This window comes from Neovison vison, chromosome 1, assembly GCF_020171115.1.
Source record: "Neovison vison isolate M4711 chromosome 1, ASM_NN_V1, whole genome shotgun sequence".
NCBI classification, from domain to species: Eukaryota; Metazoa; Chordata; class Mammalia; order Carnivora; family Mustelidae; genus Neogale; species Neogale vison.
Genome location: NC_058091.1, coordinates 193,556,955 through 193,580,925, shown reverse-complemented (window position 1 = coordinate 193,580,925; position 23,971 = coordinate 193,556,955). Strand labels below are relative to the sequence as shown.

Below are 23,971 nucleotides of genomic sequence, written 5' to 3'. Positions count from 1 at the left end.
GGGCGCCTGGGTGTCTCAGTGGGTTAAGCCTCTGCCTTTGGCTCAGGTCGTGATCCCAGCGTCCTGGGATCTAGCCCCCACATCCGGCTTTCTGCTCAGCGGGGAACCTGCTTCCTCCTCTCTCTCTGCCTGCCTCTGCCTACTTGTGATCTCTCTCTGTCAAATAAATAAAATCTTTAAAAAAAAAATCATTGCTGCTCCATGTACAGAACAATGTACTCTTTCTTTAAAGGATATTAATATGAATTGAACTGAAATTTCTTATACATTATTAATATTTTAGCTAAACTTATGTCAATATGTCTAGATCCCTTTGTATTTTATTGTTATAAATTTCAGAATATGTAAAATACTGTTAATGAGGGGCTCTTTTTTGTGCAGTTTAATAGAGATGACTTTAGTTTAAAAAAAATAAGTAATATCTTTATTATCCTGTACATATATTACTTTTCATGTAACAATTTTTTATTTTTTAGCTTACCATGAGCTTTTTTTTTTTCTATTCTGATATTTTTAGATTTTGGAAATGGTTTTTGAAATATTTATAAAGATGAGATGAAATTTATAACATTTCTTTATATTGGCCCATTCTTGCATTCTATTCCACCATAGTAGGTTAGTTCTAAACTTCTGTGAATTGGGGGTGATTATTTTTTAATACAAAGTAATAAGATCGATCAATATTTATGCTTCCCGTATTTTCTTTTCCAGAGTTTTGTTCAGAGTTATGCAGGTGTTATGGAAAGAATTAAAAGTGTTCATACTTTTTCTGTTTTAGCAGAGAATTTGCAACAAGGGAAAGTGGTGCCTTTAAAGTTATAAAATAAAAATTCACCTCTTGGGCTTTTTGGGCAAAGAATCTTTGCTTGAGCAATAAAGAGTCAGTAGTATGAAACTGAACGGGCATACAACGATGACTGGGTTTTTTTCCCCCTCAAATCACATTCTCGAACCATGCTTCCACCCAGTCCAGATCAACACATCTCAGTCCTCTGAAAGAAAAGGAATAGCAAGGCAGGACAGTGGTTAAGGACAGTCTTTGGAATCAGATACATTAATCACATACATTTAGGTTTGAATGCCAGCTTTGATCTTAAAAATGTGATTTATCTTTCTAAGCTTCAGTTCTCTATATGTAAAATAGAATAAAAAATACCTTGCAGTATACATTTCTATTCAATTTATATTCAAATAGTACTTTACATTGGGGATTAGTGAAGGCTTTGAAGAGAAAGCATTTTGCTGTTTTGCTGTTTTTTCTTTTTCAAGAATTTATTTATTTATTTGAGAGAGAGCATGAGGGAGGGACAGTCAGAGGGAGAAGCAGACTCCCTGCTGAGCTGGGAGCCCAGTGTGGGATGGATCCTGGGACTCCAGGATCATGACCTAAGTCAACGGCAGTCACCCAACCGAGTCACCCAGCTGCCCCTTGTTTGCTATGTTTTTTAAGAAATCCAAGAATACCATGTCTCCCCCTAAGAGTCGATTAAAAATTAGTTACCCATCAGGTAATTCTTAAAAGAACTGTATTTTGCTACACTGTCAACAAATATATTTTAAATGCTTGGTCCATACACTTACAAAGATCCCCAATATTTTTTGACCAAAGACTATCATTTTTAGACTGATTGAAAATCTCTATATTAATGCAAGCTGCTGTTGTCACCAAAGAAAAATGGGTCATTAATCTTTTTTTTAATTTCTATCAACAAAATGGATATAATCCTTTGAAATGGAAAGATACAATCCAAGTTCAGATTGGGATACCAACATAATGTTTCTCCTTTGAAAAACAGCAATATAAATCCCACAAAAAGGAAGCTAAAGGAAATCAACAATGGTGCTGATATTGTTATTTAAATGCTGTATGTTGATTGATGGCCATGTAAATATTTGAGTGAAGACAATAGTAATTAGATAGTTCCTATCTTGTCTTCAATATCTGAAATTTGTGCAAAGAATGCCTACAAATGAGGAAGAAAATTAAAAAATGGTCAAAATGATGGTGTATATGATTCAACAGTCCATGTGTTATGTAGCAGATTGCAGTGGAATGTAGTGTTGCAATTCCACTTCTAGTTTGTAGTTTTGCAATCCAGGAAAACTCTTGCAACAGTGCAAAATGGAACATGAACAAGAATACCTATCCTATTATTGTTTTGGTGATAAAAATAATAAATAAAATAAAAATAATAAAAATAATAAAAGCAACCTAATTGCAGCAGATGCTGTTGATACCCTGACTATCTCCCCTTTATAAGGCTTTTTGTGTACCTGTCTCACAACTGCCATGGGTATTGGTCACTAAACACTTCACAGCTGCACCTTTCTCCAGAGACTCAACCTTGGTTGGCAGAAGCTTGGTAGATAACTCAGGAGATGCCTACAAGTTTTGCAAACCCACCTTTGCACTCATTTTCCTCTATCTAGTTCTGTCTCAAAAGTCATCTATTAGCCTAAAGATGACTAATTGATGTGGAAATAAATAACCCAGATTCTTTGTCTCTGGGTGGGGCAACCTCTACAGTGTAATTCACACTTAAGAGCCCCTTGGATCAGGCTGAGGCTAGATGAGTCCTGAAACCACTTCTTCACCTGCTTTCTTCACTCCCTTACAAGTTTCTCCTTGGAGCGGTCCCTCAATAAATGATTTACACAAAAAGTTTTATCCCAAACTCTGCTTCTTGGAAGCTTGAGATAAGAAATTATTGTTCTCTGTTAGAAGAAGAATTCTTAACTGAATTATGACATATGCAATGATGGATTACTTTGCAGTGGTAAAAAGAAATGAATCTACCTGCATAAAGCAATACGAATAATTTGCAAAAACATAATTTTAGGTCAAAAACAAAGAAAAAAACCTTACAGCCAATACCATCAGTGTAAAATAATCATGAAAAGAATACTCTCAATTTCTAATTAATTGTTTATTTAGAGTCAGGAAAAATGGGGTGTAAAACTTGAATTGGGTATGGTAGAGGAGATATATAAAATAAAGCAATAAAAATTGTGCATGGGTCAGTGCTGAAAATGAATTTGAACTGAGGATTTTTCTACATGAATTTCATGACTGTCAAAAACAACAAGAAAAACAAAATAACAACATGGCGGTTGCTCAATGAAAATTTTTTACTCCCTAACCTATAGCTCATTCCTTTTCCCTTTCCTGATTGATGGACAAAAGCATATCTAAAAATACTGTTTAATGTGATGCAGGGCTTTCCATCCTAGTCCAACTTATTTTGTAATTACACACATAAGAAAGATATTCAATTAGTAATGATTTTCTGAATTATATTTCCTTTCTATTTTTTCTACCCGCTCACTGCTTTAGTAATCCCTCCTTTAGTAACTTTCTAGATTATTACAGATATATTATTGACTGTTCTTTTTTTAATTTTTTTGTGATTGTTTACTATTTCTTTTTTAAAATTTAAGTTCAATTAGCCAACATATAATATATCATTAGTTTCAGATGCAGAATTCAGTTATTCCTCAGTTGCATATAACCTTAACTGGTCTTCTTGATACACTATTGGGTAAGTGGCATAAAGATGATTTTGAATGCTACAGTTGCTATTTTTACATGTGGGCACAAAAGCTCTTTGTGTACTTTCTAGAGCACTATTCACTGACACATTGTCTCTAGACAACATTTTGCTATTTGGCTGCTACGGAAGAATTTGACCAATGTGTCTGCAATAAAATTTTCAGAATAATAGTATATTTAAATATTTATATTTTGAAAATTTTTGGTAAAACCTTTGGATGCAGAAAACTTTAATAAAATTTTAATATTTTTATAAATAATGTTCCAGAAATTCTAGCAAAGAAACCAAGTCGCTTATAAGGAAAGATCTGAAAGTGCTTTATAACTCTTTAGGTTAGATTCAGAAAACAAATATTCTCCATCAACGAAATGAGTAAAAGAAGTGGTAGTGATTGATACTGTAACTAAGAGATGAGACAATGTGAAAGAATAATTCATCACTGTCTAATATTGTTAAGTTTTGCTTGTGTGCATGCATACTTTCCTTTTCTTAAAAAGGAAACACCTTCCTTTGGAATGTATTATTCAACAAATTATGGCAACACTCAATACTAATATAATTTTTGAGATATCATGGGGGAAATAAAACTGATTTTCTTGTACATAAGTAAACAAATAAAAAGAATATAATTGTTGACTATTATAATTCAAGAAACTTCCTGTATCATCTTAATCATTATCATGATCAAAATAGCTGATAAATCACAGGGATTAAAGTACTGGATTCGGAGGAGTCAAGATGGCGGAGAAGTAGCAGGCTGAGACTACCTCAGCTAGCAGGAGATCAGCTAGAGAGCTTATCTAAAGATTGCAAACACCTGCAAATCCATCGGCAGATCAAAGAGAAGAAGAACAGCAATTCTAGAAACAGAAAAACAACCACTTTCTGAAAGGTAGGACTGGCGGAGAAGTGAATCCAAAGCGACGGGAAGATAGACCGCAGGGGGAGGGGCCGGCTCCCGGCAAGCAGCGGAGCATAAAATCAGGACTTTTCAAAGTCTGTTCCGCTGAGGGACATCGCTCCGGAGGCTAAACCGGGGCGAAGCCCACACGGGGTCGGCGTGACCTCAGGTCCCGTGGGGTCACAGAAGGATCGGGGGTGTCTGAGTGTCGCAGAGCTTGCGGATATTGGAACGGGAAAGCCGGCTGCAGAGACAGAGCCAACAGTAAGCTCACAGCTCGGAGTTGCCTTGAACCGGCCGCAGGCTCGGTGAGCTCGGAGCGCGGCGGGAGGGTTAGGCAGACGTGAGTTACTAGGAGCTGTTCGCTGAGGGCGCACAGGGGAGCGGGGCCCCGGGGTCTCGGCTCCTCCGGGCCGGAGACCAGGAGGCCGCCATTTGTGTTCCCGTCCTCCGGAACTCTACGGAAAGCGCTCAGGGAACAAAAGCTCCTGAAAGCAAAGCCGAGCAGACCACTCAGCCCGGCCCCTGGTAAGGGCGGTGTAATTCCGCCTGGGGCAAAGACACTTGAGAATCACTACAACAGGCCCCTCCCCCAGAAGATCAACAAGAAATCCAGCCAAGACCAAGTTCACCTACCAAGGAGTGCGGTTTCAATACCAAGGAGAGAGCAGCAGAATTCCAGAGGAGGAGAAAACAAACCACAGAACTCATGGCTTTCTGCCTGTGATTTTTTAGTCTTGCAGTTAATTTTTTTCTTTTTCATTTTTTTTTCACTTCTTCTGCTAAAAATTTTTATAACTTTTACCCTTTTCTTTTTTAACGTTTTTTAACTAGATTATCTAATATATATATATTTTTTTTTCTTTTTTATACTTTTCTTTATTCATTTTCTTTTTTTTTAATTCTTTTTTTTCTTTTTTTTTCTTTCTTTCTTTTTGAACCTCTTTTTATCCCCAAATCAGAAGAGATCCTAATCTCTTCAATCTTTTTTTTTCTTAATTCTTTTTTAAATTCTTGATCGAATTTTTAATTCAATCTCTTTTTTTTAATTCTTTTTAAATTTTTTTTTCTTTCTTTCTTTTTGAACCTCTTTTTATCCCCAAATCAGAAGAGATCCCAATCAGAAGAGATTGGGAGATCCCAATCAAAGGAGATCCCAATCAGAGGAGATCCCTCACCCAATCGTGAGGGAGGAGAAATCCCTCCTCACGATTTGGGATCTCTTCTGATTTGGTTAAAGCATATTTTCCTGGGATTGTTGCCACCCTTTTAGTATTTTACTTGCTCCTTCATATACTCTTAGCTGGACAAAATGACAAGGCGGAAAAATTCACAACAAAAAAAAGAACAAGAGGCAGTACCAAAGGCTAGGGACCTAATCAATACAGACATTGGTAATATGTCAGATCTAGAGTTCAAAATGACAGTTCTCAAGGTTCTAGCAGGGCTTGAAAAAGGCATGGAAGATATTAGAGAAACCCTCTCCAGAGATATAAAAGCCCTTTCTGGAGAAATAAAAGAACTAAAATCCAACCAAGTTGAAATCAAAAAAGCTATTAATGAAGTTCAATCAAAAATGGAGGCTCTCACTGCTAGTATAAATGAGGCAGAAGAAAGAATTAGCGATATAGAAGACCAAATGACAGAGAATAAAGAAGCTGAGCAAAAGAGGGACAAACAGCTACTGGACCATGAGGAGAGAATTCGAGAGATAAGTGACACCATAAGACGAAACAACATTAGAATAATTGGGATTCCAGAAGAAGAAGAAAGAGAGAGGGGAGCAGAAGGTATACTGGAGAGAATTATTGGGGAGAATTTCCCCAATATGGCAAAGGGAACGAGCATCAAAATTCAGGAGGTTCAGAGAACGCCCCTCAAAATCAATAAGAATAGGCCCACACCCCGTCACCTAATAGTAAAATTTACAAGCCTTAGTGACAAAGAGAAAATCCTGAAAGCAGTCCGGGAAAAGAAGTCTGTAACATACAATGGTAAAAGTATTAGATTGGCAGCTGACTTATCCACAGAGACCTGGCAGGCCAGAAAGAGCTGGCATGACATTTTCAGAGCACTAAACGAGAAAAACATGCAGCCAAGAATACTATATCCAGCTAGGCTATCATTGAAAATAGAAGGAGAGATTAAAAGCTTCCAGGACAAACAAAAACTGAAAGAATTTGCAAACACCAAACCAGCTCTACAGGAAATACTAAAAGGGGTCCTCTAAGCAAAGAGAGAGCCTACAAGTGGTAGATCAGAAAGGAACAGAGACCATATACAGTAACAGTCACCTTACAGGCAATACAATGGCACTAAAATCATATCTCTCAATAGTTACCCTGAATGTTAATGGGCTAAATGCCCCAATCAAAAGACACAGGGTATCAGAATGGATAAAAAACAAAACCCATCTATATGTTGCCTCCAAGAAACCCATTTTAAACCCGAAGACACCTCCAGACTTAAAGTGAGGGGGTGGAAAAGAATTTACCATGCTAATGGACATCAGAAAAAAGCAGGAGTGGCAATCCTTATATCAGATCACTTAGATTTTAAGCCAAAGACTATAATAAGAGATGAGGAAGGACACTATAGCATACTCAAAGGGTCTGTCCAACAAGAAGATCTAACAATTTTAAATATCTATGCCCCCAATGTGGGAGCAGCCAACTATATAAACCAATTAATAACAAAATCAAAGAAACACATCAACAATAATACAATAATAGTAGGGGACTTTAACAGTCCCCTCACTGAAATGGACAGATCATCCAAGCAAAAGATCAACAGGGAAATAAAGGCCTTAAATGATACACTGGATGAGATGGACATCACAGATATATTCAGAACATTTCATCCCAAAGCAACAGAATACACATTCTTCTCTAGTGCACATGGAACATTCTCCAGAATAGATCACATCCTCAGTCCTAAATCAGGACTCAACCAGTATCAAAAGATTGGGATCATTCCCTGCATATTTTCAGACCACAATGCTCTGAAGCTAGAACTCAACCACAAAAGGAAGTCTGGAAAGAACACAAATACATGGAGACTAAACAGCATCCTTCTAAAGAATGAATGGGTCAACCGGGAAATTAAAGAAGAATTGAAAAAAATCATGGAAACAAATGATAATGAAAATACAACGGTTCAAAATCTGTGGGACACAACAAAGGCAGTCCTGAGAGGAAAATATATAGTGGTACAAGCTTTTCTCAAGAAACAAGAAAGGTCTCAGGTACACAACCTAACCCTACACCTAAAGGAGCTGGAGAAAGAACAAGAAAGAAACCCTAAGCCCAGCAGGAGAAGAGAAATCATAAAGATCAGAGCAGAAATCAATGAAATAGAAACAAAAAAAACAATAGATAAAATCAACCAAACTAGGAGCTGGTTCTTTGAAAGAATTAATAAAATTGATAAACCCTTGGCCAGACTTATCAAAAAGAAAAGAGAAAGGACCCAAATAAATAAAATCATGAATGAAAGAGGAGAGATCACAACTAACACCAAAGAAATACAAACTATTATAAGAACATACTATGAGCAACTCTACGCCAACAAATTTGACAATCTGGAAGAAATGGATGCATTCCTAGAAACATATAAACTACCAAAATTGAACCAGGAAGAAATAGAAAGCCTGAACAGACCCATAACCAGTAAGGAGATTGAAACAGTCATTAAAAATCTCCAAACAAACAAAAGCCCAGGGCCAGATGGCTTCCCGGGGGAATTCTACCAAACATTTAAAGAAGAACTAATTCCTATTCTCCTGAAACTGTTCCAAAAAATAGAAATGGAAGGAAAACTCCCAAACTCATTTTATGAGGCCAGCATCACCTTGATCCCAAAACCAGACAAGGATCCCATCAAAAAAGAGAGCTATAGACCAATATCCTTGATGAACACAGATGCAAAAATTCTCACCAAAGTACTAGCCAATAGGATTCAACAGTACATTAAAAGGATTATTACCACGACCAAGTGGGATTTATCCCAGGGCTGCAAGGTTGGTTCAACATCCGCAAATCAGTCAATGTGATACAACACATCAATAAAAGAAAGAACAAGAACCATATGATACTCTCAATAGATGCTGAAAAAGCATTTGACAAAGTACAGCATCCCTTCCTGATCAAAACCCTTCAAAGTGTAGGGATAGAGGGCACATACCTCAATATCATCAAAGCCATCTATGAAAAACCCACTGCAAATATCATTCTCAATGGAGAAAAACTGAAAGCTTTTCCACTAAGGTCAGGAACACGGCAGGGATGTCCATTATCACCACTGCTATTCAACATAGTACTAGAAGTCCTAGCCTCAGCAATCAGACAACAAAAGGAAATTAAAGGCATCCAAATCAGCAAAGAAGGAGTCAAATTATCACTCTTCGCAGATGATATGATACTCTATGTGGAAAACCCAAAAGACTCCACTCCAAAACTGCTAGAACTTATACAGGAATTCAGTAAAGTGTCAGGATATAAGATCAATGCACAGAAATCAGTTGCATTTCTCTACACCAACAACAAGACAGAAGAAAGAGAAATTAAGGAGTCAATCCCATTTACAATTGCACCCCAAACCATAAGATACCTAGGAATAAACCTAACCAAAGAGGCTAAGAATCTATACTCAGAAAACTATAAAGTACTCATGAAAGAAATTGAGGAAGACACAAAGAAATGGAAAAATGTTCCATGCTCCTGGATTGGAAGAATAAATATTGTGAAAATGTCTATGCTACCTAAAGCAATCTACACATTTAATGCAATTCCTATCAAAGTACCATCCATCTTTTTCAAAGAAATGGAACAAATAGTTTTAAAATTTATATGGAACCAGAAAAGACCTCGAATAGCCAAAGGGATATTGAAAAAGAAAGCCAAAGTTGGTGGCATCACAATTCCAGACTTCAAGCTTTATTACAAAGCTGTCATCATCAAGACAGCATGGTACTGGCACAAAAACAGACACATAGACCAATGGAACAGAATAGAGAGCCCAGAAATAGACCCTCAACTCTATGGTCAACTAATCTTCGACAAAGCAGGAAAGAATGTCCAATGGAAAAAAGACAGCCTCTTCAATAAATGGTGTTGGGAAAATTGGACAGCCACGTGCAGAAAAATGAAATTGGACCATTTCCTTACACCACACACAAAAATAGATTCAAAATGGATTAAGGACCTCAATGTGAGAAAGGAATCCATCAAAATCCTTGAGGAGAACACAGGCAGCAACCTCTTCGACCTCAGCCGCAGCAACATCTTCCTAGGAACATCGCCAAAGGCAAGGGAAGCAAGGGCAAAAATGAACTTTTGGGATTTCATCAAAATCAAAAGCTTTTGCACAGCAAAGGAAACAGTTAACAAAACCAAAAGACAACTGACAGAATGGGAGAGGATATTTGCAAATGACATATCAGATAAAGGACTAGTGTCCAAAATCTATAAAGAACTTAACAAACTCAACACCCAAAGAACAAATAATCCAATCAAGAAATGGGCAGAGGACATGAACAGACGTTTCTGCAAAGAAGACATCCAGATGGCCAATAGACACATGAAAAAGTGCTCCATATCACTCGGCATCAGGGAAATACAAATCAAAACCACAATGAGATATCACCTCACACCAGTCAGAATGGCTAAAATCAACAAGTCAGGAAATGACAGATGCTGGCGAGGATGCGGAGAAAGGGGAACCCTCCTACACTGTTGGTGGGAATGCAAGCTGGTGCAACCCCTCTGGAAAACAGCATGGAGGTTCCTCAAAATGTTGAAAATAGAACTGCCCTATGACCCAGCAATTGCACTACTGGGAATTTACCCTAAAGATACAAACGTAGTGATCCAAAGGGGCACGTGCACCCGAATGTTTATAGCAGCAATGTCCACAATAGCCAAACTATGGAAAGAGCCTAGATGCCCATCAACAGATGAATGGATCAAGAAGAGGTGGTATATATACACAATGGAATACTATGCAGCCATCAAAAGAAACGAAATCTTGCCATTTGCGACAACATGGATGGAACTAGAGCGTATCATGCTTAGCGAAATAAGTCAAGCGGAGAAAGACAACTATCATATGATCTCCCTAATATGAGGGAGTGGTGATGCAACATGGGGGCTTAAGTGGGTAGGAGAAGAATCCATGAAAGAAGATGGGATAGGGAGGGAGACAAACCATAAGGGACTCTTAATCTCACGAAACAAACTGTGGGTTGCTGGGGGGAGGGGGGTTGGGAGAAGGGGGGTAGGGGTATGGACATTGGGGAGGGTATGTGCTTTGGGGTAAATTGGAAGGGGAGATGAACCATGAGAGACTATGGACTCTGAAAAACAATCTGAGGGGTTTGAAGTGGTGGGGGGGTGGGAGGTTGGGGTACCAGGTGGTGGGTATTATAGAGGGCACAGCTTGCATGGAGCACTGGGTGTGGTGAAAAAATAATGAATACTGTTTTTCTGAAAATAAATAAATTGGAAAAAAAAAAGTACTGGATTCAAATGTATTGTATTGGATTCATGTATTAGATTTAAATTGCTGACCTGTGTAAACTGAGTATTATCATCATATTGTTGATGTCTTTAAAAAGTCTAACACTTTTAATGTGAGCTCAAAATATGTTGAGCTTTCAGTAATTCTCAACAGATATAGATTCCACTGAGTATTTTTAATGTTGATTTTTTTTTAATGGAAGCCAATCTACATACTTTCTATAACTTAGTCCTTCAAATGTCATTCTTGGGTCTTGAGAGAAGAATCTCAGTATTATTCGCTCTATGGTGGAATTACAATTATAGATCAGGTCAGTAATTAAAGATCAAGTGCTGTATATGGAATAGACTCAGGTCACTTCTGGATCTGACATATCTGACTGAAACTATCTGTGAGTTGTCATTAATAAATTTACGTTAGAATTTGACAAAGAACTATGAATATGCAATTGGAAATGATTGGTTCAGAGATTTTTTTCTTTTTAATTTGGAAACCATGACAACTGTCTTCTGGGTGTCCTTGAACTACTAAAATTTTAAGCAAAGATGTACCAGGTAGATAGCCTATAGATTTTCATCAGACTCTTCAAGGTCTTGATCCAAACAACAACAACAACAAAATCTAACACATTTATTACATAACACCCACACATTCTGTCTCCCTCCCTCACTCCCTCTCTTTCTGTCTCTCTCTCAATCTGTTTCTTTCTTTGAGTTAGAAGTCCAGAAAGAAAAGTGGACATGCCCTAAATGGACTTGTCCTTGTTACATGGTTAAACCGGGCTGGGACTAAGTCCAACTCTCTGTTTTCTAGTCCAACTCTCATTTCCATTAAATCAGTGGTCTTTCATTTCTTGTCAGTATTTGAAAGCATCAGTCTTGCATTATGGTAAGTACTCTACTTAGGGCATTATCAGATATACAAAATAATGATAGGAAGTTATACTCTCTTTAGTATTTAGATATGCATTGTAGCATTTTGCTTACTTAGGATCTGAAAAAAATAAGTTTCTTCCTTTCAACTCTAACTCCTCAAAAAAACTGTTAGGGATAAAATAAAACTGTCCTTTCCGCATGTTTGATTAGTTGCCTGATAGGTTTTGGTAACTGAAACTAATTGAAACATTAACCTATATTTACCAAAAAGTAAGTTTGTTTTAATGATAGTCACATTAGAATTTGATGGATGGTTATTAGATGTCAACCTTATACTTCTTAGTCTTAAAAAGCTGTCTTAAAGTAAATAGCAGGCCGTTGTATCAGAATAATAGTTCAATATATTTTAAACATACCCAATAAAGCCTACACCCTGCTAAAGCTCAAACTTCGGAGAAAGCACTTTCTTGTGTCTTTAAAAACTCCCAACATATTACCATTTTTCACTGTATCATATTCTTTCATCTTTTGTTTTTATTATATCAGCCCCATTACATTAAGACTTCAAAATGATTAACTCATTCAAATCATCGATCTATCTTTTAATAATGTTATACACCAAATTAGTTTTCATCATTCTAATGTACTTGTCATTATTCTTTTTTCCTTAAAATTGAAGTTGTTAAGCATACAGATAGGTGATATTTAGATCAAATAATCTTAATTCAGTTACATTATTCCTTCCAAAACTATGTAACACTAACAAAAGAACACATATGGCTCAGTATAGATGAAATTAAATTGTTGGGATGGAAGGACTGGGCAGGAGAGCATGTGTCTGAGCTTTTCTATAAACAATAATTTTAATATCTGGTATCTTCTTTAGATTCTTTTACAAAGTTATTTTAAATGTGTAATATTTCCACAAAATTAAAATACAAAGGCACTATTTGCATATTATGCTGAATAGGAACTCCTTCATTTAATAACACAGATGGTGAACAAAACAGGAAGCCAAGAACTAAAAAATAGAAAAAACCCTTAGAACTTCCAGTATGACAAATAATACATATCATGGTACAATATATTAGCAATTTTTAAGTTACTTTAAATAAAACTCATTAAGAATTTTCTCAAGATATACTCTTTTAGAAAATTTCAAGTTACAATACATCATTGCTCACTATAGTTCCCAACACACATGCATACACACATACACACACACACACACAGAAGGTAAACATGTATGGTGATAGATAAATTAGCGTGATTGGGGGCATCATTTCACAAAGTTTATGTATATCAAAACACCATGTTGTACCTCTTAAAAATATAGAGTGCCTATTTGTTAATAAAGCTGAAAAAATAAACTTAAATGGATTGAATATTGAATAAATAAGAGTTTTCTCAACAGTTGGACATATTTGAATTTTCACAGTCTATAAGTTATATTTATAGCATCCACATATTTCCATGTTACAAAATTTCCTATAAACAATATGAGTAATTCTTATTATCCAGGCTTGAAAAACACTGATAGCCAAAGACAAGGACCTACCTCTTTCTACACACCAACAGAGAAAGATACAGAATACAGGAAAGATGTATGGATCTTTTTTTTTTTTTTTTTTTTAAGATGTATGGCTCTTTAATGTGAGAACCTGATACTGGAAGATGATCTCGATGCAGAATTGTTCAGTAGCTTCCACCTGCATTAGACCTTGCATGAGTCTGAAGAGCGGAAGACTTCAGTTGGGTGAATAGTAGTGAATATATGGTCATCATAAATAATGCTTCAAGGTATCTGTCACAAACATGTGATATGAAAGATACAGATAAACTAGCATACCATGATTTTTTGTTTAAGTTTGTAAGTAAAGGAAGTGCTAAATTTCAATTAGAGGTTAGGGAAAATAAGGCTATAATATTTTTCTCATCCAAGTTTAGTAATGTCAATTCTTTCCATAAAAACCAGCTTGAGTAGGGCACCTGGGTGGCACAGTCAGTTAAGAGTCAGACTCTGGGTTTCAGCTCAGTTCATGATCTCAGGGTCCTGGGATTGAGCACGCCCCACCCCTGCCCCACGTTGGGCTCTGCACTCAGCACAGAGTCTGCTTGAGACTCTTTCTCCTCTGCCCTTTCCTCTCACACCATGCTCTCTTTAAAAATTAATAAATAAATCTTAAAAAAAAAAAAAGCTTCAGAAAACCTGGTGGTTTCTCACAAAGTATCTTAAGCATTCTACTAATATGCATAATAATAAACATTGTGATATTTTCTAGTTTCTCTTTACTTACAAATTACTGACACAAAAGGGACTTAAAATGGATAAAAAAAACCTTGCCAACAAAAGTTGGGGAAAATAATACTTTAAATGTACACAGCATCAATAAATAGTAGTTCACAAAATGATGACATAGTGAACTATAAGATTATACAAATCTGAATGGTTTCTTCTAGTAGTTGGGAATAGGTAATTGAGAAGAGAATTTCTTAAGTAGAAATATTTTCACAAAAAACTGGCTAGTGAAAAAGTATAAAGGGCTCATCCAAATGATTTCCTTAAATTAACACTCAAGTCTTTTTAATATGTTCTATTTTGTCTTATATGAAAAAGATTTGTCAGAATACATTTGTAATATTAAATATTTTATATTGAAGTGGGAATGATAGAAAGTAAATAAAATATCAAAATAAGAGTAACCAAACATACGTAAACAGCATATCAAGATAATTCTAAAAGGAATACACATATTCAGGAAGGATTTACTAAATGCAAAAGATACTTTTTATGTAATAACTACCCTGCTTAACCATGAAAGTCTTTTTCAATGCCATTATCATAACTGTAAAACAAAACTAATTTTTTATAACTTATTCTGTTACATTTTAAGTTTTTAGAGATGTTCTTAGTGTCTAATCTTGAGCTGGTAGCTAAAGATATTCTAGATTCTACAATGATTTCCCTCTACTTCTGTAAGATTAAAAAAATGAAATACTAATGTTTAAATATGTAGATAAAATTAAGTCCAACAATTAGATTTATTAGTTGTTTCATCACCCTATGTGATTGGATTTACCACTATGTTGATGCTAAGTATTGAGCTAAGTGAGAGGTGGCAGACAGCAGAAGCTAAGCAAGTATCTAACCTGAAAAAGTATTTAATGCAAATTCCTAATACTTGTGCCCAAATTCTGAGAAAGTCAGGTGTATATTGTTTCAGAGGAGAAATGCCTACCCCTAATACTGCAGAAAGATCTTGTAAGCACTGAATACTTCATAATGCACTCAAGGATCCTGACTGAAACTATTCATTGTTATTTTACAACAAGGTAGGTAGAGCAGACATCTACTTTTATATGAAGAAACCGAGTCAAAAGTGAGACTTGTCCAAGATCAAACATTGGTTTACTTCTGGGGTCATGACTGAAATGAACTTTCTTGTCTATCGGCCTAGCCCACCATGCTTTCTTTCATATTGTGTTCTATATCAATAGATATGATGACAATCACGTAATTAACCTATCCTTTAGTGCAAATGAGTATATTAACATAAAATTTGCTTACAGTATAAACATTTTTGCTCAACTGAAAGATACTGGCCTAAACTATGATGACTCTTACTTTTTGTAATGATTCCTTTACACCAGGCATGATTTAGCTTATTGCTTAGCATAATAAACAGACCATTAAATACTGTATATAATTGAGTTAAAGCAAATTGCTCTTTATCTGGGTTTCATTGGGCTAACTTAATTGGCTTTATTAATAAAGACAATTTGTAATAATAGTAAGGATAATGTGTGCAACCTAATTCTTCACTATGAATATTTAACTGATACTTTAATTTAATATTTTGATTTAAGATAAAAAAAATTCAGGGTAAACATATAATTATCTTATAAATAAGCAAATTATAAAAATTTAAAAAAAGATGATTTTAAGGGATCTCCTTTAAAAAATATGTATTGACTCGCCCTCTGACACAGTTTTGCATCAAAAAATAACTTAGATTTATATACAAAGAAATGGCAGAAAACAAATGAATTGAAAATGATAAGAGAATAATCTTCAATTACATAAACATTTATGGAAACAATAGGATAGACCAATGAAACAGAATAGAAAACCCAGATATGAACTCATGACTAGAAGGTCAACTAATCTTCCACAAAGCAAGAAAGAATATCCATGGGAAAAAGACAGTCTCTTCAATAAATAGTGTTGTAAAAATTGTACATATGCAGAAGAATGAAACTGAACCACTTTCTTACACCATACACAAGAATAAACTCAAAACAGATCAAAGACCTAAATATGAGACAGGAAACGGTAAAAATTCTAGAGGAAAACACAGGTAGCAACATCTTTGGACTTGGCTGCAGTAACTTCTTATTAGACATGTCACTGGAGGAAAGGGAAACAAAAGTAAAAATGAAGTATTGGGACCTCATCAAAATAAAAAGCTTCTGCACAGCAAAGGAAACAATCAACAAAACTAAATGGAATGGGAAATGATATTTGCACATGACATATCTGATAAAGGGTTAGTATCCAAAATCTATAAAGACCTTATCAAGCTCAACACCAAAAAAATCAAATAATACAGTTAAAATATAGGCAGAAGACATAAACAGCCATTTTTCCAAAGAGAATTTCCAGAAAACCAACAGACACATGAACAGATGCTCAGCATCACTCATCATCAGGGAAATAGGAATCAAAACCACAATGAGCTACCACCTCACACCAGTCAGAATGGCTAACAATAACAAAACAGGAAGCAACAGATGTTGCAGGATGCAGAGAAAGAGGAACTCTCTTATACTGTTGGTGGGATTGCAAACTGGTGTAGCTACTCTGGAAAACAGCATGGAGGTTCCTCAAAAAGTTAAAAATAGAACTACCCTATAACCCACCAATTGTACTACTAGGTATTTACCCAAAGGATACAAAAATATAGCTTTGAAATGGAGGGGGGTGGCACATGGACCCTGATGTTTATAGCAGCATTATCAACAATAGCCAAATTATGGAAAAAGCTCAAATTTTCATCAACTAATGAATGGATAAAGTACACACACACACACACACACACACACAATATGTACTTTAGTAGTAGTAGTAATACTTTATTAATATTTTATCTATATAATGGAATATTACTCAGGCATCAAAAAGAATGAAATATTGCCATTTGTAACAATGTGGGTGGAACTAGAGTGTATTATGCTAAGTGAAATAAATCAGTCATAGAAAGACAAATACTATATGATTTCACTCATATGTAGAATTAAGAAATGAAGTATGAACATGGGGGAAAAAGAGAGGGAGGCAAACCATAAAACAGACTATGAACTACAGAGAACAAGCTGAGGGTTGATGGAAGGGAAAGTGGGTGGGGATGGGCTAAATGGGTGATGGGTATTAAAGAGGACACCTGTTGTGAAGAGCACTGGGTGTTATATGTAAGTGATGAATTGCTAAATTCTGCTGCTGAAACTAGTATTACACCACATGTTAGCTAACCGGAATTTAAATAAAACCAGAAACAAACAAACAAAAAAAGAACTTATTCTTGTGTTGTTGGTTGGCATGTTCCACAAACATCCATTAGATCTTGTCGGTTTGATGGTGTTAATGAGTTTTATATCTTAGACAGTTTTCTAATTATTTTATGACTTGTTGTGAAAGTGGTGTTGAAGCCTCTAAATGTACTTGTGGATTTGTTTATATTTTTTTAATTCTATCATTTCTGCTTTACATATTTGGGATCTCTTTTGTTTGGAACTCACACATTTAGATTGCTATGTCCTCTTGGTGAGTTATTATGTCCCACTCTGGCCCTCATTCTTTTCTTTACTCTGAAGTCTACTTTGTCTGCTAATTACATAGTTACTTCAGCTCTACTGTATTGTTTCTCAGTATTGAGGTCCCCAGCCAGACTAAACAAGACTTAAATTTATTTTACATGCAATATCCATGGGTTTCGGTTGTACTCAGCAAGAGATATAAGGGAAATTTCAGGAAAAAAAATTATTTGGACATATTTCTGTCATTACACAATCATTTAATTCTTGACAATACTTTGTATTAATTGTAAAAGCTCTACAACCTACAAACATAGAAAAATAGAAACAAGATATGTCAAGGTATCACATACCTTAAAAGGATGAAGGTAAGTTTTAAGCTTATTAAATGTTAAATTCATTGCTTCAAATTAGATTATACGGCCTATAATTTAATTTTTAAAAAGTACTAACTGAATTTTGACAAAAAATTTTGCAAAACTCAAGTATGAAATTAAAAAATGAGGACTGTATTTGAGTATGCACAATTTAGGATACATTTCTTCCATTTGGATTTTAAATTTTTGTTGTGTCCTTATTAGTTATGATAGCCACTAAAATCAGATGTAGAAAATAATTTTTTACCATAATTAAACTAAATTAATTCAAGAAAATTTTATTTCATTTTTGGCCTAATTGTTTTAATTCCTAACTTTATATGTGGTTTACAATGCTGATTTTATATAGTGGTAGATACATATAGTTTATCTGTTGACACAGTGGTGGGTATTTATAATTGATATGCATGTTTGTGTGTGTGAGTATGCTCAAACAATTTAATGATAGTAATACATGAGTAAAAACTTTTGAGACCACTCTATTGTAGGTTCTACCCCTGCTAACTGTTGTCCCAAGATCCATAGCTCATGTATTGAAACAGCAATACACAGCCTGATAAACATATACCCTCTAGGAGGGATGCTTGGTATCAGTTTAAATCTGACTAAAAAAAAAAATACATTCAACTTAACAGCCAATGCACCTTGAAATATCTATGTGTGCTTGTTTTATGATCCCAGAGGTAAGATGTGTTAGAAATTATAATGCTGTATTATTTTTCAAATAGACACATAAAGCATTTGATCATGTGTCAAGACTTGGAAAGAAACTGGAAAAAAAGGAATTTTATTATTTGACCAACAATTTCTGAATATGTTTCATCTTTTAATATCATTAAAGGGTAATGCACTCAAATCTAATTCTAATAAATGTTGCATCAACATTCTAGCCCTAATAGCATGCAATTATTGCTAAATTTATAAAATGAGTTTCATAAATATAAAATTTCAACTGTGTTTTGAAGATTTCAAGTCTGTTTGTTGCTTCATCCCAAAGTGTTTTAATGAATCACCATGGCAGCTAAGTATTAGGCCAAAACCAGATTACCTTATAGCAATCACAAGGTATACACAGTTCACATATCTTCAATGCATTATCAGCAAAGGAGACTCTGCTACTAAACACTGATACATTATTTTTGACACCATGTATATTAATCACATCTAAATGCATGAAAAAAATCCCATATATATATATACACACACACACACATATTCCATATATACATATAAACTAGGGATTTTTGTGCTCTTTTTATAGGTCTGAAGAAATGAATATGGAATCAATTTCGATGATAAGGCATTTATGGAAAAAACATTTTGGGTCCATGGAATAATGTCTAATATTTTTATTTAGTAGTTTTCACTACTAGTTGCCTTTTCTTTGTGGCAATATAACAAATTTTCACTCCTATTAATACAGGATTATATATCCTTTCCTTTCCATAGAAATACATAGCTGTGACAGGTTCTACATATATACATTACTTTCAGAAAAGGAGTCCCCACATAATCTAAGAGTTTGACCCAAATTGAAATATTTATTATTGCTTAAAAGTTTATTCTGTAACTTAGGCTATAGTGATTCTCCTACAGGATAACATTTAATCATGTCTAACTATGTGCTTTATAAAATACGTACTTAATAAATATCAGCTCAATGAAATGATGTGAATGGATTACTTAGTTCTTATTTCTTCTATCTACCTACCCTTTCCTTCTTTCTCTTGTATTATTTTCTTTTTTCTCTCTCTTTCTCTCTTTTCCTCTCTTTCTTGCCCTCTTTCTTTCTTTCTGTTGTTTTTTTGACTCAATATACCATGTATTAAGAAAAAGCAAATCTGAAAAGCCTAACTACATGTAGCAAATAAGTGTCAGTATCAGGAAAATTATCATTAAGATGGTTGAAGAAGCACAGTTGTCTCTCGAGCATTACTTTAAATCTTTTAATTGTCTAAGTTGTTATGAGTACATTTGAGGATATTCAATACTTCGTAGTCTTTTATGGTTTCACAGAATATTTGGTTGAATGTGTTACAGTCAACTTTATGTGCAGAGAAACCATACAGCCGAAACATTACATCCCTTTGTCACACACTGGATAAATAAATAGACTCACCCTGTATCAGGATAGCTCTGGTTTCCACTAAGGCAGCAAATGGTAAACTGAGGCTGCATTTCAATTAGATAAAAGTCTGCAGGTAGGTTACATTCTATTTGGTTTCTATTCATAAAAGGAGCAACCTAAGCCCAACTCTATGTTAGGAGACCTACCAGAAGCTATTTTCTTAATTGCCCCTAAAGTGATGACCGCTGAAGGAAATGGACAATGGAATTCAAAAATATGAACAAAAATCCCTTTAAAAGAATTAAAATGACTAATCGCTGGAAGATGCCCACACATTAATTTTTTTTCATTTCATCTTATTTTATTTCTTTTCAGTGTTCCAGCATTCATTGTTTATGCAGCACACCCAGTGCTCCATGCAATAGGTGTCCTCCATAATACCCACCACACGTTAATTTTTTTAAAAGCACATGAGATTTTAATTTATTGCAGAGTTTGATAAAATGCCAATAATGCTACCGTGGTGAAACAAGAAAGTGGTTGTTTCCTTCTGCCCCTTCCACCTTCTCCCTTGTCCCTAGTTTCCAAACTGTGGATTCAAGTTGAGGAAAGTATCTCATGAGTATCTCAGTGCTTCTATACTTTTTATAACAGATGGGATATAAGCCAAGGTTTGCAAATTCAGGGCCTAAAAGTAGCCTTATGAGTTCCACTCAGTATTAGAAAAATCAAAAAAGTCCACAGGTAATGTAGATTTCCAAATTCTCTCAGTAACAAAATTGACTGGAATACGTTGGAAACCTCCTTTTAATAAACCATTAACTCTATTGGTATGGTCACCCACATGTACTTCTCTTTCCCCACATTCTCTAACACCTGGCTATTTCTCATATTTGCATGGTCATTTCTTGCCAGTATTATGGAAACATTGGAAAGTGGAAGTCTATACAAGCAAAGTTAGCCCATTAATCACCCAGAGTCTATATAGAAAGGAAGGCACAGAATTTTCTATATCCAGGACAGCCATTTTTAAGAATAAACATCATAGTGTTATACTGTTATGAGAAGGGCCTAACCCTAAAAATAGTTGTTAGTACTTGGCACTATGTTTTATTTTTATAAAATAGAACAGTGACAATATTTATTCTGAATGAAACTTTAAGTATATATTGCCTTGTGAAATCAACAATGGGTAGAAAAATATTTCTCAGGCTTAGCATTTGCCAAGAAGTAACTAATAATATATTTTGTCTTATGCCAATAATCATACAATTTGTAGGTGTAAATAGAACATGTATTAATGTATAAAATTCAGGACATTTTAATGCCAAAAGCTATAGAAAGCTTCGAATGATTCTACCGCATGTTGAAATAAGTCAAGCAGAGAGAGTCAATTATCATATGGTTTCACTTATTTGTGGAGCATAACAAATAGCATGGAGGACAAGGGGCGTTAGAGAGGAGTAGGGAATTTGGGTAAATTGGAAGGGGAGGTGAACCATGAGAGACTATGGACTCTGAAAAACAGTCTGAGGGGTTTGAAGTGGCGGGGGGGTGGGAGGTTGGGGTACCAGGTGGTGGGTATTATAGAGGGCACGGCTTGCATGGAGCACTGGGTGTGGTGAAAAAATAATGAATACTGTTTTTCTGAAAATAAATAAATTGAAAAAAAATAAAAAAAAATAAAACATTCTGAATTTTTTAAAGACTAAGAAAATGAATTCTTGTATAATTTTCAAATGAGCCATAAGACATCTGACTAGACATATTTTATATGAATGATCAATTTATGCTCCTAAATCTAAATATGACCAATATATTTTTTCATAATATTTTAGTTGAAATACGATTTATCTCCCTTTTTATTTCTAAAATTGTGTACCAGAGGTAGGTTTTTTTTTTTAAAAAAAAAAACAACACAAGGGGCGCCTGGGTGGCTCAGTGGGTTAAAGCCTCTGCCTTTGGCTCAGGTCATGATCTCAGGGTTCTGGGATCGAGCCCGGCATCGGGCTCTCTGCTCAGCAGGGAGCCTGCTTCCCCCTCTCTCTCTGCCTGCCTCTCTGCCTACTTGTGATTTCTGTCTGTCAAAAAAAAATAAATAAAATCTTAAAAAAAAACACACAAATATTTCTGTATTTCTATTTCCATATATCTTTTCAGAACCAGAATCCTAATTTTAATATCGCCAATTAAATTAATTTAAAAAGCTTCTACAAATGTTTGACATCATTATCGTAAAATGCTACCACAATAACCCAAAGATCCAGTTAGTTTGATTTAATTACCTGAAAACTGTGAACTCAGAAGAAGTTATAAATTTATAGCAGTGCTACCAAACATTCAAGAGAGAAATTTATTTGTGAATCAAACTGAACATTGGTATATTTCATGATGTGCAGGTTATTAATCTGACTTATTTTGTCCTCCAGCCACAGAGATTATTATCTTTTGGGGAATTTACTACTTTTATGCTTCAAAAATATATTTAAGTTTTAGATTGCATTATTACAATATAAGGGCTACTTATATCAATACTGTACTAAGCTAACTATCTTATATGTTTACAATTTAAGTGATTTAAAAATGTTGACTTTTGCTATGCCCATTCTTTAAAAGGAATGATTATTGGTGCTACAAATATATCTACTCCAACACTGTAATTAATATAGCTTTTAAATACATGAACCTGGAACTCTAGATATCTATAAAACTTTTTGGCCAAAACACAGTAAGATTTATGATATGCATGTGTTATGTAACATTCTGGTAACCAAGTGAAAGTTTCTAGTTCATTTGGGCTCTTCGTGTAAAATGTGTCTTATACTTCCATAGATAGTATGATATATCAACTAATTATGAATTATTATATGGCAAAATGTGGATATAATCTTAATGTCATCTTTTAAAAGTTCTGTTCTTTCAGACTCATATACTGTCTGTCTCAGCATCAATTTAACAATCATTTGGTCAACAGTTTCATTGAAGAGATCAGGAAAAATAATATGCTTAAATTTCTAGCACAGTGACCGACATAGTTAAACTTTGAAAAAAAACACTGTTTCAATGTTACTTTTTCTTTTCCTATATTATGCAAACAATCGTTTTCTTTCTTCACTCTGTCTACACAGATGCTATTATCCATCAATTTTTAGAACTAATCAGGTTTTCTTTAAATAAGTAATAAATTTTCATGATTAAAACTTCATGAAACAGAATGAAATGTTTCTAGTTTCTAGTTTATGTCATATAATTTTCATGTTTTTTTAAAGCTGGAAGAATGCAGTTTTAGCATCATGATTAAAAATAAGCACTCTAATGTCATACTGCTTGGATTTAAATGCCAGCTCCGATACAATTTAGTCATGACCTTGAGCTTCATGCCCTTTCAAAGTCTAAATTTCCCTCTATGTAAAATGGAGATAATAATGCTAACTGATTTATAGGGTTATTGTCAGGAATAAATGTGATAATTCACATAAAATTTATCAGCATAGTGCCTACAAAAATGTATCCAGTTAGAATAAAGACCAATTTCTATTATCATTACATTATGTGCCAGTCTTTGTACTATTATATTATCCAAATGAAGTCTCTGTTCTCAAAGAACTTGTCATTCTGCAAGGGGAACAGATGAAGAAACAATCAAATCAAATATATTTTTGTCTTCACAATGATGGGGATAACTATAGGAGCAATAGAAGAGACAAATAATTCTCATCTTGATGGTCAAGAAATTATATGTCTTAGGAAATATATGAAGGATGAAAAATAATCATCCTGATCAAATGGAAAATCATGCATTCTTCTGACCAGGATCACCTTTTCTGTTAATGAAGTATACTGCACCAAAAGTACCATTTACATGGGCATTT

General features: G+C 34.7%; 1 long non-coding RNA gene across 1 annotated transcript in view; it reads right to left on the bottom strand.

Moving 5' to 3' along the window:
- Positions 1-933: 933 nt before the first annotated feature.
- LOC122917275 overlaps positions 934-23,971 on the bottom strand; it is a 177,945-nt gene continuing 154,907 nt past the window's right edge. The window contains exon 5 of the long non-coding RNA XR_006386372.1: positions 934-992. This is a non-coding gene — a long non-coding RNA (uncharacterized LOC122917275). The remainder of the gene's footprint in view (positions 993-23,971) is intronic.